Source organism: Triticum aestivum, chromosome 7D (genome assembly GCF_018294505.1).
Source record: "Triticum aestivum cultivar Chinese Spring chromosome 7D, IWGSC CS RefSeq v2.1, whole genome shotgun sequence".
Lineage (NCBI taxonomy): Eukaryota > Viridiplantae > Streptophyta > Magnoliopsida > Poales > Poaceae > Triticum > Triticum aestivum.
Window position 1 is genome coordinate 111,791,698 of NC_057814.1, and position 19,547 is coordinate 111,811,244.

Consider the following 19,547-nt stretch of genomic DNA (forward strand, 5'->3'; position numbering starts at 1 on the left):
ATGCATAACACCAGAAGAAGGTCGAGTGATCCTCAACGACATCCACTCGGGGACCTGTGGCCACCATGCGTCCTCTCAGACCATTGTGGCCAAAGCATACCGTGCTAGATTTTATTGGCCACAAGAGAATGAAATGGCGAAAGATATAGTCGACAAATGTGAAGGCTGCCAGTTTTACTCCAACATGTCCCACAAGCCTGCATCAGCCCTGAAGACCATTCCACTCGTCTGGCCTTTTGCTGTTTGGGGGTTAGATATGATTGGACCCCTGAGGACTGGTAGGAGCGGCTTCACTCATGTGCTTGTAGCAGTCGACAAGTTTACCAAATGGATTGAAGCCAAGCCTATCAAGAATCTTGAAGCCAGTACTGCCGTCAGCTTCATCAGAGAGTTAACATTCAGATATGGAGTTCCGCACAGCATCAACACCGAGAACGGGTCGAACTTCGATTCTGATGAGTTCAGAGCCTTCTATGCTTCCCAAGGCACTCGAGTCGACTATGCTTCAGTCGCCCACCCTCAGTCGAATGGACAAGCGGAAAGAGCAAATGGTTTGATCCTCAAAGGACTGAAACCCCGATTGATGCGTGATCTCAAGCATGCAGCAGGTGCCTGCGTCGATGAACTTCCATCAGTTCTTTGAGGATTAAGGACAACTCCTAATCGGTCGACTGGCCGAACTCCATTCTTCCTGGTCTATGGAGCTGAAGCTGTTCTACCGAGTGACTTGCTTCACAATGCACCCCGAGTTGATCTTTTTTCTGAAGAAGAAGGAGAACAGGCCCGACAAGACGCAGTTGATCTCCTAGAAGAGGAAAGAGAGATGGCCTTAATCTGGTCGACCATTTATCAGCAAGACTTGCGTCGATTCCACGCCAGGAACGTGAGAGGTCGAGCATTTCAAGAGGGAGACTTGGTTCTTCGAGTGGATCAGCAGAAACCACGCAAGCTCGCCCCTGCTTGGGAAGGTCCCTTCATCATCACCAGAGTGCTCCACAATGGGGCATACCATCTTTACAATGTCGAACACAAGAAAGACGAGCCACGGGCTTGGAATGCGGAGCTGCTCTGCCCCTTTTATACTTAAGCACTCATTCTGTTGAGATGTAATGAGAAATACCTTTGTAGTTTGTTTATCAGAGACAAGAGTTTTACAGTCTTCTAAAATTGATTGTCGCTGCTTATACTTGTGTCTGAAATCCCCAAGTGGGTGACTTAGCCGCGAATCCGTTTCGCCTACGTATAAGAAATCCTACCGAGTGGTGAGCAAGCCTCTCACTCGGGGGGCTTAGCCGCGAATCTGTTTCGCCTAAGTATAAGAAATCCTACCGAGTGGTGAGCAAGCCTCTCACCCGGGGGCTTAGCCGCGAATCCGTTTCGCCTAAGTATAAGAAATCCTACCGAGTGGTGAGCAAGCGTCTCACCCCGGGGCTTAGCTGCAGTCCAGTACTCGCCTAAGTTTAAAAAATCCTACCGAGTGGTGAGCAACCCGCCCACTCGGGGGCTTAGCTGCAGTCCAGTACTCGCCTAAGTTTGAAAATTCCTACCGAGTGGTGAGCAACCCGCCCACTCGGGGGCTTAGCTGCAGTCTAGTACTCGCCTAAGTTTGAAAAAGCCTACCGAGTGGTGAGCAACCCTCCCACTCGGGGGCTTAGCTGCAGTACAGTACATGCCTAAGTTTGAAAAATCCTACCGAGTGGTGAGCAAGCCTCTCACTCGGGGGCTTAGCTGCAGTCCAGTGCTCGCCTAAGTTTGAAAAATCCTACCGAGTGGTGAGCAACCCTCCCACTCGGGGGCTTAGCTGCAGTCCAGTACTCGCCTAAGTTTGAAAAATCCTACCGAGTGGTGAGCAACCCGCCCACTCGGGGGTTAGCTGCAGTCCAGTACTCGCCTAAGTTTGAAAAATCCTACCGAGTGGTGAGCAAGCCTCTCACTCGGGGGCTTAGCTGCAGTCCAGTACTCGCCTAAGTTTGCAAAATCCTACCGAGTGGTGAGCAACCCTCCCACTCGGGGGCTTAGCTGCAGTCCAGTACTCGCCCAAGTTTGAAAAATCCTACCGAGTGGTGAGCAAGCCTCTCACTCGGGGGCTTAGCTGCAGTCCAGTACTCGCCTAAGTTTGAAAAATCCTACCGAGTGGTGAGCAACCCTCCCACTAGGGGGCTTAGCTGCAGTCCAGTACTCGCCTAAGTTTGAAAAATCCTAGGGAGTGGTGAGCAACCCTCCCACTCGGGGGCTTAGCTGCAGTCCAGTACTCGCCCAAGTTTGAAAAATCCTACCGAGTGGTGAGCAAGCCTCTCACTCGGGGGCTTAGCTGCAGTCCAGTACTCGACTAAGTTTGAAAAATCCTACCGAGTGGTGAGCAACCCTCCCACTCGGGGGCTTAGCTGCAGTCCAGTACTCGCCTAAGTTTGAAAAATCCTAGGGAGTGGTGAGCAACCCTCCCACTCGGGGGCTTAGCTGCAGTCCAGTACTCGCCTAAGTTTGAAACACATCCCTATCCGCAAGGACGACGAGGTGCAGGTCGACTGCAACCTTCTCTTCGGAGATGCGCCACAAGTATAACGTGCGCTCCGTTCCTATCTGCAAGGACGATGAGGTGCAGGTCGACTGCAACCTTCTCTTCGGGGCTGCACCACAAGTATAACGTGCGCTCCATCCCTATCCGCAAGGACGACGAGGCGCAGGTCGACTGCAACTTCTCTTTGGAGCTGCGCCACAAGTATAACGTGCGCTCCATGCCCATCCGTAAGGACAATGAGGTGCAGGTCGACTACCTCCTGCTCAGAGCTGCATTTCAAGCACAAAGATTATTCCGAATGAAGAACAAGATTCACTCGACGGCAAACACGAGCATATTCAGAGATAAACCAAGTTCGGATAAATCCTAAAAGTTCCGGACCACGGATTAAAGTACTCGAGGTTCAAACCCGAAGGAGTTTAACGATTACAAAATCACTCGGCATTCTGAGGCAAATTTAAAGTGAGGCATAAAGTTTGTTCATTCCGCAGGAGGTGGGCTAGCAGGATCAACGAACTCGTCCAGGTCAATTCCGTCCGCAATCCGAGTGGCAGCAGCGATGAAAGTCTCCATGAAGGATTGGAAGTCGTGCCTTTTGGTATTGGCAACCTTGATTGCTGCTAGCTTGTCTTCTCCCGCCTCCTTGCAGTGGACGCGTACCAGGGACAGAGCCACATCAGTGCCGCACCGAGCAGAAGACTTCTTCCATTCTTGCACACGACTGGGGATCTCATTAAGTCAAGTCATCAAATACTCGAGGTCATTCGGAAGAGTCGCCCTTGGCCAGAGTGCTGTGTCGATCCTTGACACCGCAACCTTCAGGCGAGCAAGATAGTCGACGACACCAGCGACGCAGGATTCATGTTAGAGCACTTTCATGGCAGCTTCATCCTTCACTGGAGAGTTGATGGGATCCAAGCTTGTCTCAACACGCCCAGTCTCTTCTTCAAAGTTCTGAAAAAATTCTGCATGCACAATCCAAAGACGAGTCAACGGTTGTACATCGAGTCGACACCAACAAGTCAGTTGGAGGAAAGAAAATACCTTCAAGCATGACGAACAGCTTCTTGGCAAGATCTCCGAGATAATTTTCCAAGTCATTCCTCTTGCGGGCGATTTCTTCAATCTTGTCATTCAAGGATATCTTGTCCTTCTTCAGACGAATCACCTCCCTGTTGGCTTCATTCAAGGCAGTCTTCAGCTTGGTATTCTCTTCCTCCAGTTTGCCGACTGAAGCCAGCTTCTGGTCGGCGAGTGCAGTTTTCTCGTCAGCTGTTTTCTGCGCAGCTGCAAGGTCCAGATCCTTCTTCGCCAGGGCTTGGTTCATTTTTTCTGATAGAAATGACGATAGGCCCAGAAAAAACAAATACCACCTGGATCATAAACAAAATAGTCGAACGAATTACTCTTACCAGCAGCTTCATCCTGGGCCTTCTGCAAGTCCTTCTTGGCCAGCTCCAGATCGAGATTCAGTTGAATCTGCTTCTGCTCTAGGTCAGCAAAACGAGCTCCAAGGTCACAAGATTTCTGCAACCAAAGGACAGTCAGTCAGTGGGTGAAAGGATCGAAATTCAACAAGCTCTAAGACTACTGCCGAATCAAACATCCAACAGTAGTCTCGGGGACTACACCCAGTGGGTGCACTCAGCGTGCCCCCACCGGTTCAGTTTCCACTCGACGTGGTCCGTCCAGGACGAGTATAAAAAAGGGGAAGAGGGAAAGTATTGCTCAGACCATAGCCGACTGCCCGCAGTCGACTACGGTCTCGGGACTACACCCCGTGGGTGCACTAAGCGCGCCCCCACCGGTTCAGTTTCCACTCGACGTGGTCCGTCCAGGATGAGTGAGAAAATTTCAGCTCTCAGACCATAACCGACTGTCGGCAGTCGACTATGGTCTCGGGGACTACACCTAGTGGGTGCACTCAGCGTGCCCCACTGGTTCGAAGACTCAGTCGACACACGTTTAGTCGTCAAAGAAGCAAGACTATTCGCAGCAAATTCAAACACCCACTGGGTGTACAAACACAAAAGCAGACTGATGAAAAGACGTTTCAAAAGAAGTTTTCATGTACCATATCCTAACAGAACAAGCGACAAGCTAAGAGATCAGTCGATAATCAACCGACCTAGAGGTTGCTTTGGAGAGCTGAGCTGGCATTGTAGGCAGCTTGACTGGCGTCTCGAACCACCTTCAGTTGCTCCATCATGATGCCCGCTTGACGTATGGCCTCCTTGGCGGCACCCACTTGGTCCTCTGGGACGTGATGCACAGCGAAGAGCGAAGAAGGATCGACTGGGGCCTGTGCAGTCAACGCCGAAGGCTGAGCACTCGACAGTGGCATGGCGAAGGTGACAGAAGTCCGATTGACGTCACCGCCCTCCTGGACCACTGGTTCCACCACCGGCATCGACTGAGGCGTCTTTCCAGTCGACGTCTTCCTGTTCCTTCTTCCCGAAGGCCTCAGCGGCACATCCGTCGTCGTCTGGATGGGTAATAACATTGGGAGGAGCTGCAAAAGCTTAGTCGTCAGAAATCAGTCGACTGCAGTTCAGTCGACAAAACAGGGACAAAATTACAAAGATCATACTTGGGGTTGAAGTAACCGCATCTTCCATCTCCTCATCCTCATTCTTATAAGTAGAAGTTCCAGAGGTAGCAGCACTGTTGGGTTCAAGATTCATTTGGTCAAATCAATAAAATGGTGGATAGCACAAAATCTCCAGCAAAGGCAAAACACTCACGCAGAAGCAACAGGGATGTCGATTTTGATTCGGGGCAGAGTCTTCCGAGACTTTGGTGCCTCAACTTTGGTTTGCTTCGGGGCCTTCTTAGTCGGCGCCAGAGAAGACGTCCGAGGGCACTTTGAAGTTTGCCCAGTCGACCTAGTCGCTTTGCCACGAATACTCACCGGATCATGGGAGTGCTTGGATCGCCTTTCGTTGCGAGGAGGCGAGCCGACTTCCTCACCATCACTTGAGTCGTCACTCTCCTCATCTCCTCCTTCGTCAGAATGACACTCGCCGCTCTCATCTGCACTCGCCTCCCCTTTAGGGTCCTGCTCCTGCTCTCCATTGGGCATCGAGTACATCTCAGTGAAGGTCTGGAGGACAACAAGTAAAACAAATATCAGTCAATCGACAAAAAGCAATTTCATGGTAAATCAAGATAACACTCGGCAATTCAGAATTGGACCTTGTCTGTTTCGTACGAGTTGTTGAGCAGAGGGATTCTCCTGGACCCCCTGGGGTTGTCCTTGTTGCCAGTGATACCCTTCAGCCACTTCTCCACCGTATCCTCGTCGACCTCTTCTGGGTGGATCCGAGTGGAATCGTCAATGCCCGAATACATCCACATCGGATGGTCACGAGATTGAAGCGGCTGAATGCGTCGTCTTCCAACAGATCCATGCCAGTCACGCCGTCACGGATGAGCTGGACCACTCGCTCAACCAGCACCTGCACCTCCGCTCTCTCCCCCGTGGTCACTTTCAAGGCGGAAGGTTTCTCTACTCGGGCCATGGAAAAGGGGGGAAGTCCAGTCGACTGACCCGGAGTCGGCTGGTGTTTGCAGTAAAACCAGGTCGACTCCCACCCTCGAACTGACTCGGGAAGGATTATGGCTGGTAAAGAACTCTTACCCCTCATTTGAATCCCAAGACCCCCACACATCTGGATCACTTTCGTCTTCTCATCACTCGTATTAGTTTTTTTGACCGACTGAGAGCGACACGTGAAAATGTGCTTGAAGAGGCCCCAGTGCGGTCGACAGCCCAAGAAGTTCTCGCACATAGACACGAAAGCGGTGAGATACACGATGGTGTTGGGGGAAAAGTGATGAAGTTGTGCTCCAAAGAAGTTCAAGAAAGCTCGGAAAAAAGGATGAGGAGGCAAAGAAAACCCGCGGTCAACGTGAGTGGCGAGGAGGACGCACTCACCCTCCTGCGGTCAAGGCTCGGTCTCATTCCCCGGGAGCTGCGCAGATCCGTGAGGAATCAACCCCTCCTCAGCCAGATCGTCCATGTCGTCCTGGAGAATCGTCGACTGGATCGAATCGCCCTGGATTCAGCCACGCGGCAGGCCGGACCTCGACGAAGATCCGCCCCGGCTGGATTTTTTCCCCTTCGCCTTCGCCGTCGCCTTTTTTGCACGCTCCATAGCCGCCGTCCCCTCTTTCCCCATTGCAGCGAGCGGAGCTTGGGTGGAGTAGCGGCGCCGAGGAGGCAGCAGATGCGGCGAAGAAGAGGAGAAAGGGAAGGAATGGGAACGCACTGTGCAAAAACCCCCATCTAGTGCTTTATATGGACTCGGTTCCGAGTGGCGGACTTGTGGATCCAGGCTATCCTGTCAAATCGCGCAACAGCCACGCGCGCAGTACGTGGCGAAAAAGGGGGGCACGGAGATCGAGGCGACCTTGCCTAATCCGTCCCGATTACTGCGGCCTCTCCCATCCCGCGCGCTTCCCCAAATTCAAATCCCGGAAAATCCGTAAGTAGCAGAGCAACCTGTCAGGCAGAAGATTTTCTCCACATCAACACTTGAGGCTTTTCAGCAAAAGTTCACTCGACAAAATCAAGAATGGATCAAGGCGACTGAAAAAGAAGTTGAAGTCATCATGTTGTTCTCTGATCCTAACAAGGCGCTTCCGAAGAACGACTACTGAGTCGGGAGTATTTGCAATTCCTTCTCCATTCAAACCCTGAACCATTCGAGGGCTACTGATGAAGCTATGTACCTAGGGTAGGGTCATGGATCTGTCCAAGACATTCCCTCCCCAAGGACGTCACCCTAAAGTCAGGGACATTCGAAGGATACCATCATCCACTCAACCAAAAACATTCCACTCGGAAGAATGATTGTCACTCGACCGTAACGAAAACCACTCGACGTACAGAAGATATAAAGTCACTCAGCATATCAACGGTCGGGCGTTTACTCATAGACTTTAATAACCATTTATGTCACTTTATTATTAGCGTTACCAGTAACGCCCTGTCTTAATGTACCTTAAACCCTGTGTAACTGAGGGCCGGAGGGGTCTGGCGAACTCTATATAAGCCACCCCCTCCTCAGTGACAACGTTCACACCCCCTGTAACACACACGCATATAATCCAGTCAACCGCCTCCGGGCACCAAGACGTAGGGCTGTTACTTCCTCCGAGAAGGGCCTGAGCTCGTAGAACTCGTGCGTACAACTTCTCCATCGCTAGGATATTGCCTCTACATACCAACCCCCCATTCTACTGTCAGACTTAGAAGCACGACACCGGGCATAGGACCACCATGGCTTAATCCTGGGCCATTGCAAATGCGGCTCAACAAACCCCTGTGGTTTCGTAACCATCGCTCGCGCCAAACATGGAAGGTGTAACCCCACCATCCACACACACAGGTTGGAACAGGTCGCACAACCACGCCACGAACTCCAACTGCAGCCTCATATTGACTTCCTACCTGGACAACACCAAGACATATATACATAATTAAGCAAACCATATCCCGTATAATGAGTTGTCAGTTTAAGTACGTCCATGCAACCTACACGCTAAGGTAAAGATAGGTCTGAAACCCACCCGAAGCGTATGTGTAAGATGGGTTGTTTCCCATGCTCACCTGCTCCGGATCCAACGCAAAATCGGCAGCACCTCCCCGCTGTTCCGCTGGATACACGTCTCGGCAATAAGCAGGGAGGATGTGTACCCGGAGAACAACAAGGAGGCACTGATGAAATTCTGCATCGGATCCGGAGCAGAGCATATGGGAAAACGTGTTGGAAATATGCCCTAGAGGCAATAATAAATGGTTATTATTATATTTCTGTGTTCATGATAATAGTCTTTTATTCATGCTATAATTGTATTGTCCGGAAATCGTAATACATGTGTGAATACATAGACCACAACCTGTCCCTAGTAAGCCTCTAGTTGACTAGCTCGTTGATCAACAGATAGTCATGGTTTCCTGACTATGGACATAGGATGTCATTGATAACGGGATCACATCATTAGGAGAATGATGTGATGGACAAGACCCAACTTAAGCATAGCATAAAAGATCGTGTAGTTTCGTTTGCTAGAGCTTTTCCAATGTCAAGTATCTTTTCCTTAGACCATGAGATCGTGCAACTCCCGGATACCGTAGGAGTGCTTTGGGTGTGCCAAACGTCACAACGTAACTGGGTGACTATAAAGGTGCACTACAGGTATCTCTGAAAGTGTCTGTTGGGTTGGCACGAATTGAGACTAGGATTTGTCACTCCATGTAAACGGAGAGGTATCTCTGGGCCCACTCGGTAGGACATCATCATAATGTAAACAATGTGACCAAGGAGTTGATCACGGGATGATGTGAGTTACGGAACGAGTAAAGAGACTTGCCGGTAACGAGATTGAACAAGGTATCGGGATACCGACGATCGAATCTCGGGCAAATAACATACCGATAGACAAAGGGAATTCTATACGGGACTGATTGAATCCCCGACATCGTGGTTCATCCGATGAGATCATCGTGGAACATGTGGGAGCCAACATGGGTATCCAGATCCCGCTGTTGGTTATTGGCCGGAGAACGTCTCGGTCATGTCTACATGGTTCCCGAACCCGTAGGGTCTACACACTTAAGGTTCGATGACGCTAGGGTTATAGGGAATAGATATACGTGGTTACCGAATGTTGTTCGGAGTCCCGGATGAGATCCCGGACGTCACGAGGAGTTCCGGAATGGTCCGGAGGTAAAGATTTATATGGGAAGTCCTGTTTTGGTCACCGGAAAAGTTTCGGGTGCTATCGGTAATGTACCGGGACCACCGGGAGGGTCCCGGGGGTCCACCAGGTGGGGCCACCGGCCCCAGAGGGCTGCGTGGGCCAAGTGTGGGAAGGGACCAGCCCCTAGGTGGGCTGGTGCGCCTCCCACAAGGGGCCCAGGGCGCAGGAAGGGGGGAAGGGGGAAACCCTAGGCTCAGATGGGCCTAAGGCCCATCTAGTGGGGCGTCCCCCCTCTCTCCCCCCCCCTTGGCCGCCCCCCCAAGTCCAATCTAGGGCTGGCCGCACCCCTTGGGGGGGGGAACCCTAGATGGGGGCGCAGCCCCTCCCCCTCCCCTATATATATTGGGGGTTTTGGGGCTGCCATACACATGAGAACACATCTCCCTCATGGCGCAGCCCTACCCCTCTTCCTCCTCTTCTCCCGCGGTGCTTGGCGAAGCCCTGCAGGATTGCCACGCTCCTCCACCACCACCACTCCGTCGTGCTGCTGCTGGACGGAGTCTTCCCCAACCTCTCCCTCTCTCCTTGTTGGATCAAGGCGTGGGAGACGTCACCGGGCTGCACGTGTGTTGAACGTGGAGGCACCGTTCTTCGGTGCTTAGATAGGAATCAACCGCGATCTGAATCGCTACGTGTACGACTCCTTCATCCATGTTCTTGCAACGCTTCCGCATCGCGATCTACAATGGTATGTAGATGCACTCCCCTTCCCCTCGTTGCTAGATTACTCCATAGATTGATCTTGGTGATGCGTAGAAATTTTTGAATTTCTGCTACGTTCCCCAACAGTGGCATCATGAGCTAGGTCTATGCGTAGTTTGTATGCACGAGTAGAACACAAAGTAGTTGTGGGCGTCGATTTTGTCAATTTACTTGCCGTTACTAGTCTTATCTTGATTCGGCGGCATCGTGGGATGAAGCGGCCCGGACCGACCTTACACGTACACTTACGTGAGACAGGTTCCACCGACTGACATGCACTAGTTGCATAAGGTGGCTAGCGGGTGTCTGTCTCTCCCACTTTAGTCGGATCGGATTCGATGAAAAGGGTCCTTATGAAGGGTAAATAGAAATTGGCATATCACGTTGTGGCTTTGCGTAGGTAAGAAACGTTCTTGCTAGAAACCATAGCAGCCACGTAAAAACATGCAACAACAATTAGAGGACGTCTAACTTGTTTTTGCAGGGTATGCTATGTGATGTGATATGGCCAAAAGGATGTGATGAATGACATATGTGATGTATGAGATTGATCATGTTCTTGTAATAGGAATCACGACTTGCATGTCGATGAGTATGACAACCGGCAGGAGCCATAGGAGTTGTCTTAATTATTTGTATGACCTGCGTGTCAATGAAAAACGCCATGTAATTACTTTACTTTATTGCTAACCGTTAGCCATAGTAGTAGAAGTAATAGTTGGCGAGACAACTTCATGAAGACACAATGATGGAGATCATGGTGTCATGCCGGTGACGAAGGTGATCATGCCGCGCCTCAAAGATGGAGATCAAAGGCGCAAGATGATATTGGCCATATCACGTCACTTTATGATTTGCATGTGATGTTTGTCATGTTTTACATCTTATTTGCTTAGAACGACGGTAGCATAAATAAGATGATCCCTCACTAAAATTTCAAGAGACGTGTTCCCCTAACTGTGCACCGTTGCGAAGGTTCGTTGTTTCGAAGCACCACGTGATGATCGAGTGTGATAGATTCTAACGTTCGCATACAACGGGTGTTGATGAGCCTAGCATGTACAGACATGGCCTCGGAACACATGCGAAACACTTAGGTTGACTTGACAAGCCTAGCATGTACAGACATGGCCTCGGAACACAAGAGACCGAAAGGTCGAACATGAGTCGTATAGCAGATACGATCAACATGGAGATGTTCACCGATGATGGCTAGTCCGTCTCACGTGATGATCGGACACGGCCTAGTTGACTCGGATCATGTATCACTTAGATGACTAGAGAGATGTCTATCTGAGTGGGAGTTCATTAAATAATCAGATGAACTTCATTATCATGAACATCGTCAAAAGGTCTTTGCAAATTATGTCATAGCTTACGCTTTAGTTCTACTAAGATATGTTCCTAGAGAAAATTTAGTTGAAAGTTGATAGTAGCAATTATGCGGACTGGGTCCGTAAACTGAGGATTGTCTTCATTGCTGCACAGAAGGCTCATGTCCTTAAGGCACCGCTCGGTGTGCTGAACCTCAGCGTCGTCTGTAGATGTTGCGAAACATCTGACATACACGTTTTGATGACTACGTGATAGTTCAGTGCGTAATGCTAACGGTTTAAGATTGTGGCACCAAAGACGTTTTGAAACGTCGCAGAACATATGAGATGTTCCGAAGATTGAAATTGGGATTTCAGACTAGTGCCCACATCAAGAGGTATGAGACCTCTGACAAGTTTCTTAAGCCTGCAAACTAAGGGAGAAAAGCTCAATCGTTGAGCATGTGCTCAGATTGTCTGAGTACTACAATCGCTTGAATCGAGTGGGAGTTAATCTTCCGGATGAGATAGTGATGGTTCTCCATAGTCACTGCCACCAAGCTATTAGAGATTCGTGATGAACTATACCATATCAGGGATAGACATGATGATCCTTGAGCAACTCGCGATGTTTGACACCGCGAAAGTAGAAATCAAGAAGGAGCATCAATTGTTGATGGTTAGTAAAACCACTAGTTTCTAGAAGGGCAAGGGCAAAAGGGGTACTTCATGAAACAGCAAATCATTTGCTGCTCTAGTGAAGAATCCCAAGGTTGAACCCAAACCCGAGACTAAGTGCTTCTGTAATGAGGGAAACAGTCACTGAGCAGAACTGCCCTAGATACTTGGTAGATGAGAAGGCAGGCAAGGTCGACAGAAGTATATTGGATATACATTATATGAATGTGTACTTTACTAGTACTCCTAGCTAGCTCCTGGGTATTTGATACCGGTGCGGTTGCTCATATTTGTAACTCAAATCAGGAACTACGGAATAAACGGAGACTGGCAAAAGACGAGGTGACGATGCGCGTCGGGAATGGTTCCAAGGTCGATGTGATCGCCGTCGGCACGCTACCTCTGCATCTACCCACGGGATTAGTTATAAACCTCAATAATTGTTATTTAGTGCCAGCTTTGAGCATGAACATTGTATCTGGATCTCGTTTAATTCGAGATGGCTACTCATTTAAATCTGAGAATAATGGTTGTTCTATTTATTTGAGAGATATGTTTTATGGTCATGCCCCGCTGGTCAATGGTTTATTCTTGATGAATCTCGAACGTGATGCTACACATGTTCATAGTGTGAATACCAAAAGATGTAAAGTTGATAACGATAGTCCCACATACTTGTGGCACTGCCGCCTTGGTCACATTGGTGTCAAGCGCATGAAGAAGCTCCATGCAGATGGACTTTTGGAGTCTCTTGATTTTGAATCACTTGAGACATGCAAATCATACCACATGGGCAAGATGACTGAAAGGCCTCGTTTTCAGTAAGATGGAACAAGAGAGCAACTTGTTGGAAGTAATACATTTTGATGTATGCAGTCCAATGAGTGCTAAGGCATGCAGTGGATATCGTTATGTTCTTACTTCACAGATGATTTGAGTAGATGCTGAGTGTATTTACTTGATGAAACACAAGTCTGAATTATTGAAAGGTTCAAGTAATTTCAGAGTGAAGTTGAAGATCATCGTGACAAGAGGATAAAATGTCTGTATATGATCATAGAGATGAGTATCTGAGTTATGAGTTTGGCGCACAATTAAGACATTGTGGAAAGTGTTTCACAATTAATACCGCCTGGAACACCACAATGTGATGGTGTCCGGAACATCATAACTGCACCCTATTGGATATGGTGCATACCATGATGTCTCTTATCGAATTACCACTATCGTTATGGGTTAGGCATTAGAGACAACCGCATTCACTTTAAATAGGGCACCACGCAATTCCGTTGAGACGACGCCGTTTAGAGAAACCTAAGTTGTCGTTTCTTAAAAGTTTGGGGCTGCGACGCTTATGTGAAAAAGTTTCAGGCTGATAAGCTCGAACCCAAAGCGGATAAATGCATCTTCATAAGAATACCCAAAACAGTTGGGTATACCTCCTATTTCAGATCTGGAAGCAAAAGTAATTGCTTCTAGAAACGAGTCCTTTCTCGAGGAAAAGTTTCTCTCGAAAGAATTGAGTGGGAGGATGGTGGAGACTTGATAAGTCATTGAACGTCACTTCAACTAGTGTGTAGCAGGGCACAGGAAGTTGTTCTTGTGGCACCTACACCAATTGAAGTGGAATCTTATGATAGTGATCATGAAACTTCGGATCAAGTCACTACCAAACCTCGTAGGACGACGAGGATGCATGCTACTTCAGAGTAGTACGTGATCCTGTCTTGGAAGTCATGTTGCTAGACAACAATGAACCTACGAGCTATGGAGAAGCGATGGTGGGCCCATATTCCGACAAATGGTTAGAAGTCATAAAATCCGAGAGAGGATCCATGTACTTGATGGTCGTAAGGCTGTTGGGTGGAGATGGATTTTAAAAGGAAGACAGACAATGATGGTAAGTGTCACCATTAAGAAAGCTCGGCTTGTCGTTAAGATGTTTTCCGACAAGTTCAAGGAGTTGACTACGATGAGATTTTCTCACTCGTAGCGATGCTAAGAGTCCTGTTGGAATTGTATTAGCAGTCTTGCAGATAGGATGTCAAAACAAGTTTCCTTACCAGTTTTCGTAAGGAAAGATTGTATGTGATACAATCAGAAAGTTTTGTCCTAAGGATGCTAACAAGTATGCAAAGCTCTAGCAATCCTTCTAAGGACTGGAGTAAGCATCTCGGAGTTGGAATGTACGCTTTGATGAGATGATCAAAGATTTTGGGTTTATACAAAGTTTATGAGAAACTTGTATTTCCAAAGAAGTGAGTGGGAGCGCTATAGAATTTCTGATGAGTATATGTTGTTGACATATTGTTGATCAGAAATGATGTAAAATTTCTGGAAAGCATAAAGGGTTGTTTGAAAGGAGTTTTTCAAAGGAAGACCTGGATGAAGCTGCTTACATATTGGGCATCAAGATCTATAGAGATAGATCAAGACGCCTGATGATACTTTCAAAGAACGCACACCTTGACATGATTTTGAAAGAGTTCAAAATAGATCAGCAAAGAAGGAGTTCTTGGCTGTGTTACAAGGTGTGAGTATTGAGTAAGACTCAAGACCTGACCACAGCAGAAGAGAGAGAAAGGACGAAGGTCGTCCCCTTATGCTTTAGACGTAGGCTCTACAGTATGCTATGCTGTGTACGCACATGAAGTGTGCCTTGCCATGAGTTGGTCAAGAAGGTACCAAAGTAATCCCGGCAAGGAACACTGGACAGCGGTCAAGAATATCCTGAAGTACCTGAAGAGGACTAAGGATATGTTTCTCGTATGGAGGTGACGAAGAGCTCGTCGTAAAGGGTTACGTCGACGCTAGCTTCGACACAGATCCGGATGACTCGAAGTCACAGACCGGATACGTGTATATTTTGAATAGAGGAGCAGTAAGCTGGTGCAGTTGCAAGCAAAGCGTCGTGGCGGGATCTACATGTGAAGCGGAATACATGGCAGCCTCGGAGGCAGCACAGGAAGCAGTCTGGATGAAGGAGTTCATTACCGACCTAGGGGTGATTCCCAATGCGTCGGGCCCAATGACTCTCTTCTGTGACAACACTGGAGCTATTGCCCTTGCGAAGGAGCCCAGGTTTCACAGGAAGACCAGGCATATCAAGCGTCGCTTCAACTCCATTCGTGAAAGTGTTCAAAATGGAGACATAGATATTTGTAAAGTACACACGGACCTGAATGTAGCAGATCCGTTGACTAAACCTCTCCCTAGGGCAAAACATGATCAACACCAGGACGCAATGGGTGTTCGATTCATCACAATGTAACTAGATTATTGACTCTAGTGCAAGTGGGAGACTGTTGGAAATATGCCCTAGAGGCAATAATAAATGGTTATTATTATATTTCTGTGTTCATGATAATAGTCTTTTATTCATGCTATAATTGTATTGTCCGGAAATCGTAATACATGTGTGAATACATAGACCACAACCTGTCCCTAGTAAGCCTCTAGTTGACTAGCTCGTTGATCAACAGATAGTCATGGTTTCCTGACTATGGACATAGGATGTCATTGATAACGGGATCACATCATTAGGAGAATGATGTGATGGACAAGACCCAACTTAAGCATAGCATAAAAGATCGTGTAGTTTCGTTTGCTAGAGCTTTTCCAATGTCAAGTATCTTTTCCTTAGACCATGAGATCGTGCAACTCCCGGATACCGTAGGAGTGCTTTGGGTGTGCCAAACGTCACAACGTAACTGGGTGACTATAAAGGTGCACTACGGGTATCTCGAAAGTGTCTGTTGGGTTGGCACGGATCGAGACTGGGATTTGTCACTCCGTGTAAACGGAGAGGTATCTCTGGGCCCACTCGGTAATGCATCATCATAATGAGCTCAATGTGACCAAGGAGTTAGTCACGGGATCATGCATTGCGGTACGAGTAAAGAGACTTGCCGGTAACGAGATTGAACAAGGTATTGGGATACCGACGATCGAATCTCGGGCAAGTAACATACCGATTGACAAAGGGAATTGCTATACGGATTGATTGAATCCTCGACATCGTGGTTCATCCGATGAGATCATCGTGGAACATGTGGGAGCCAACATGGGTATCCAGATCCCGCTGTTGGTTATTGACCGGAGAGCGTCTCGGTCATGTCTGCATGGTCTCCCGAACCCGTAGGGTCTACACACTTAAGGTTCGGTGACGCTAGGGTTGTAGAGATATATGTATGCGGAAACCCGAAAGTTGTTCGGAGTCCCGGATGAGATCCCGGACGTCACGAGAGGTTCCGGAATGGTCCGGAGGTGAAGAATTATATATAGGAAGTCCAGTTTTGGCCACCGGGAAAGTTTCGGGGGTTATCGGTATTGTACCGGGACCACCGGAAGGGTCCCGGGGGTCCACCGGGTGGGGCCACCTGTCCCGGAGGGCCCCGTGGGCTGAAAGTGGAGGGGAACCAGCCCCTAATGGGCTGGGGCGCCACTTTGGGCCTCCCCCCCATGCGCCTAGGGTTGGGAACCCTAGGGGGGGAGTTCCCCCTTGCCTTGGGGGGCAAGGCAACCCCTTCCCCCCTTGGCCGCCGCCCCCCCCTTGGAGATCCCATCTCCAAGGGCTGCGCACCCCCCTTGGGGGCCTATATAAAGGGGGGGGAGGGAGGGCAGCAAACAACAGCCTTTGGCGCCTCCCTCCTCCCCTGCAACACCTCTCTCTCTCGCGCAGAAGCTCGGCGAAGCCCTGCCGGAGAGCCGCTACATCCACCACCACGCCGTCGTGCTGTTGGATCTCCATCAACCTCTCCTCCCCCCTTGCTGGATCAAGAAAGGAGGAGACGTCGCTGCACCGTACGTGTGTTGAACGCGGAGGTGCTGTACGTTCGGCACTCGGTCATCGGTGATTTGGATCACGGCGAGTACGACTCCGTCATCCACGTTCATTGGAACGCTTCCGCTCGCGATCTACAACGGTATGTAGATGCACTCCCTTCCCTCGTTGCTAGTAGACTCCATAGATGCATCCTGGTGAGCGTAGGAAAATTTTAAAATTATGCTACGATTCCCAACAAAACGAACCCAATCTACACATACTCGGGCTGTCCATAGATAACGTTGGACAATTCGAAAGAATCACGATTATAAATATGCAAATGCATGCATATTTATAGATGTAACCCTTTCGAACAGAAGACGCATAGTGGTCACGCATACTGATGATTGACACCTATAGCTAGCAAGTTTCATCGGCACGAAGACCGGAACATAGCAAATGAAGGGGGGAGGAGGAGATGTCATTTGTGTTCACCAACGAACGCAGGGGCGGAGCTCGTCGAACACTAGACCCTCGCAGCGACGAAATAACTGCACATTTAAATCGAAAGATGAGTAACATAGCAAGTATTCGACACCGACGGCCACATGTATCTCGCACAGACGATATTGCTATTTACGGTACCATCGACACCGAGGAACCCCCTAACCCGCTCGTCCCGGGTAAACTAAATAGCAACTACCATCAGTGCAAGTTACATGAGGCGGTCGGCGTTGAACACTAGATCCACATCCCACAAGTGAAGCCGGCGCCCGGCGTCCCGCAACAATAGTTCTGGTGGCCGATGATGGTCGAACACCTTGGCGAGTTCGTCTGGCAGCCTCTGCGATGAGGATTAAAGCCAAGTTTTCAAATTTCAAACAACCAAACCGACTTGAGTTAGTTTGGGTGTTTCAAGTTTCAACACTTAGCTTTCAATCGTCATCTCTGAGGCTGCCACACAAATTCGCCATGGTGTACGACCGCCATCGACGCCGAGAACTGTTGCTCCTGGACGTAGGACACCTGTGTCACCTATGGGACATGGATGTAGTATTCGACACCGACGGCCACATGTACCTCGCACTGACGGTACTTGCTATTTAGGGTACCATCGACACCGAGGAACCCCCTAACCCGCTCGTTTCCGGGTAAACTAAATAGCAACTACCATTGGTGCAAGTTACATGAGGCGGTCGGCGTTGAACACTAGATCCAGATCCCACAAGTGAAGCCGGCGCCCGGCGTCCCGCAACAATAGTTCTGGTGGCCGAGGACAGTCGAACACCTTGGCGAATTCGCAATGGTGTTCGACCGCCATCGGCGCTGAGAACAGTTGCTTTGGGACGCCGGACGTCGGCGTCACTTGTGGGACGTGGATGTAGTGTCGGGATGTGGGTCGGGGTGTCTTTTTCTTCTTCTTCTTCTCCTTCTTTCTCTTTTTTCCTTTTCTTCTTCTTCTTCTTCTTCTTCTTCTTCTTCTTCTTCTTCTTCTTCCCCTTTTTCCTCTTCTTAAACCTATCACTAACCTAAAACAAAACAGGAAAAAACTACACCTAAACCTAGCACTAACCTAAACCTAAAAACTCAAAACTACACCTAAACCTGGCACTAACCTAAACCTAAAAACTCAAAACTACACCTAATTAAATCTAGCACTAACCTAAAACAAAACAAGAAAATAGAGAACAAAAAAAGGAAAAAAAAAACAGAAAAAAATTACCTCTTGCTCCGGCGAGGTCGGCCGGTGGGGTGGGGCGGCACAGGGGCCACGGGAAGGAGGACGACAGTGGCCCGGCGCAGTCCTCTCCGGCGACGGGGGGACGGGGCATGGCGGGGCTCCTGTTCGTGGGGGGAGGGGGGTCTGGAGGGCGGCGGGGGCTGGGTCCGGGGGGTGGGGCTGGCCGGCGGCGGCGACAGTGGCGACAAAGGAGAGAGGCGGGCGCGCGGGAGGGAGAGAGAGAAAGAGATAGAGAGAGAGGGGAGACGGCTCGGCCCGTTAAGTGGGCCTTCTTTGCCGTCTGCTAGCAGACGACAAAGAGGGCCACTGTTAGGGCTGGCCCACGTCTCCTCTTTGCCGTCCGCAAGCGGACGGCAAAGGAGTAACATTGCCGTCTGCTAGCAGACGGCAAAGTAGTCACCTCTTTTGTCATCCGCTAGCAGACAACAAAGAATCTGACCTAGCCATGCTGTGCCCTGTGAGGCCCACCTCGCTCTTTGCCGTCTGACGTCTAGATCTTTGCCGTCAGCTGGCTAACGGCAAAGAAGCAGCTGACGGCAAATAGCATTTTTGCCATCTGCACTTTCTTTGCCGTCCGCTTTGTGGAAGCGGACGGCAAAGAGCCTCTTTGCCGTCAGCTGGTAGATGGCAAAGAGATGCCAGACGGCAAAATGCCAGATTCCAGTAGTGATAATATACCACATCCAAATCATAGACAGGACGACCGTGGCGGATACCAAAACCATCGCACTATATAATAACAAACAATAATAAAAGTAAGAAAATTACACAAGTATATATCTAAATCATACAAGTAATAACTTTTTTCTTTTAGAAAGAAGATAAGATCAAGAGGCTCGCCAAGGTGGTGCCGACGACAAGATCGGCGCAGGCGATCGACGGCGGTGAGGACGAGGACGGGACAGGACGGAGTGGCAAACCTAGACAAATCTCGAGAAAAATGAAGCTTGGACAAAGAGCTTCGAGAGGAGAAAGCTCAAGTGTGGCTTGGGCATTTCATCGAACACCTCATGTGTATAGGAGGTGAGCTACAGCACCACAAAGCTCTCCAACGGCCGGCCA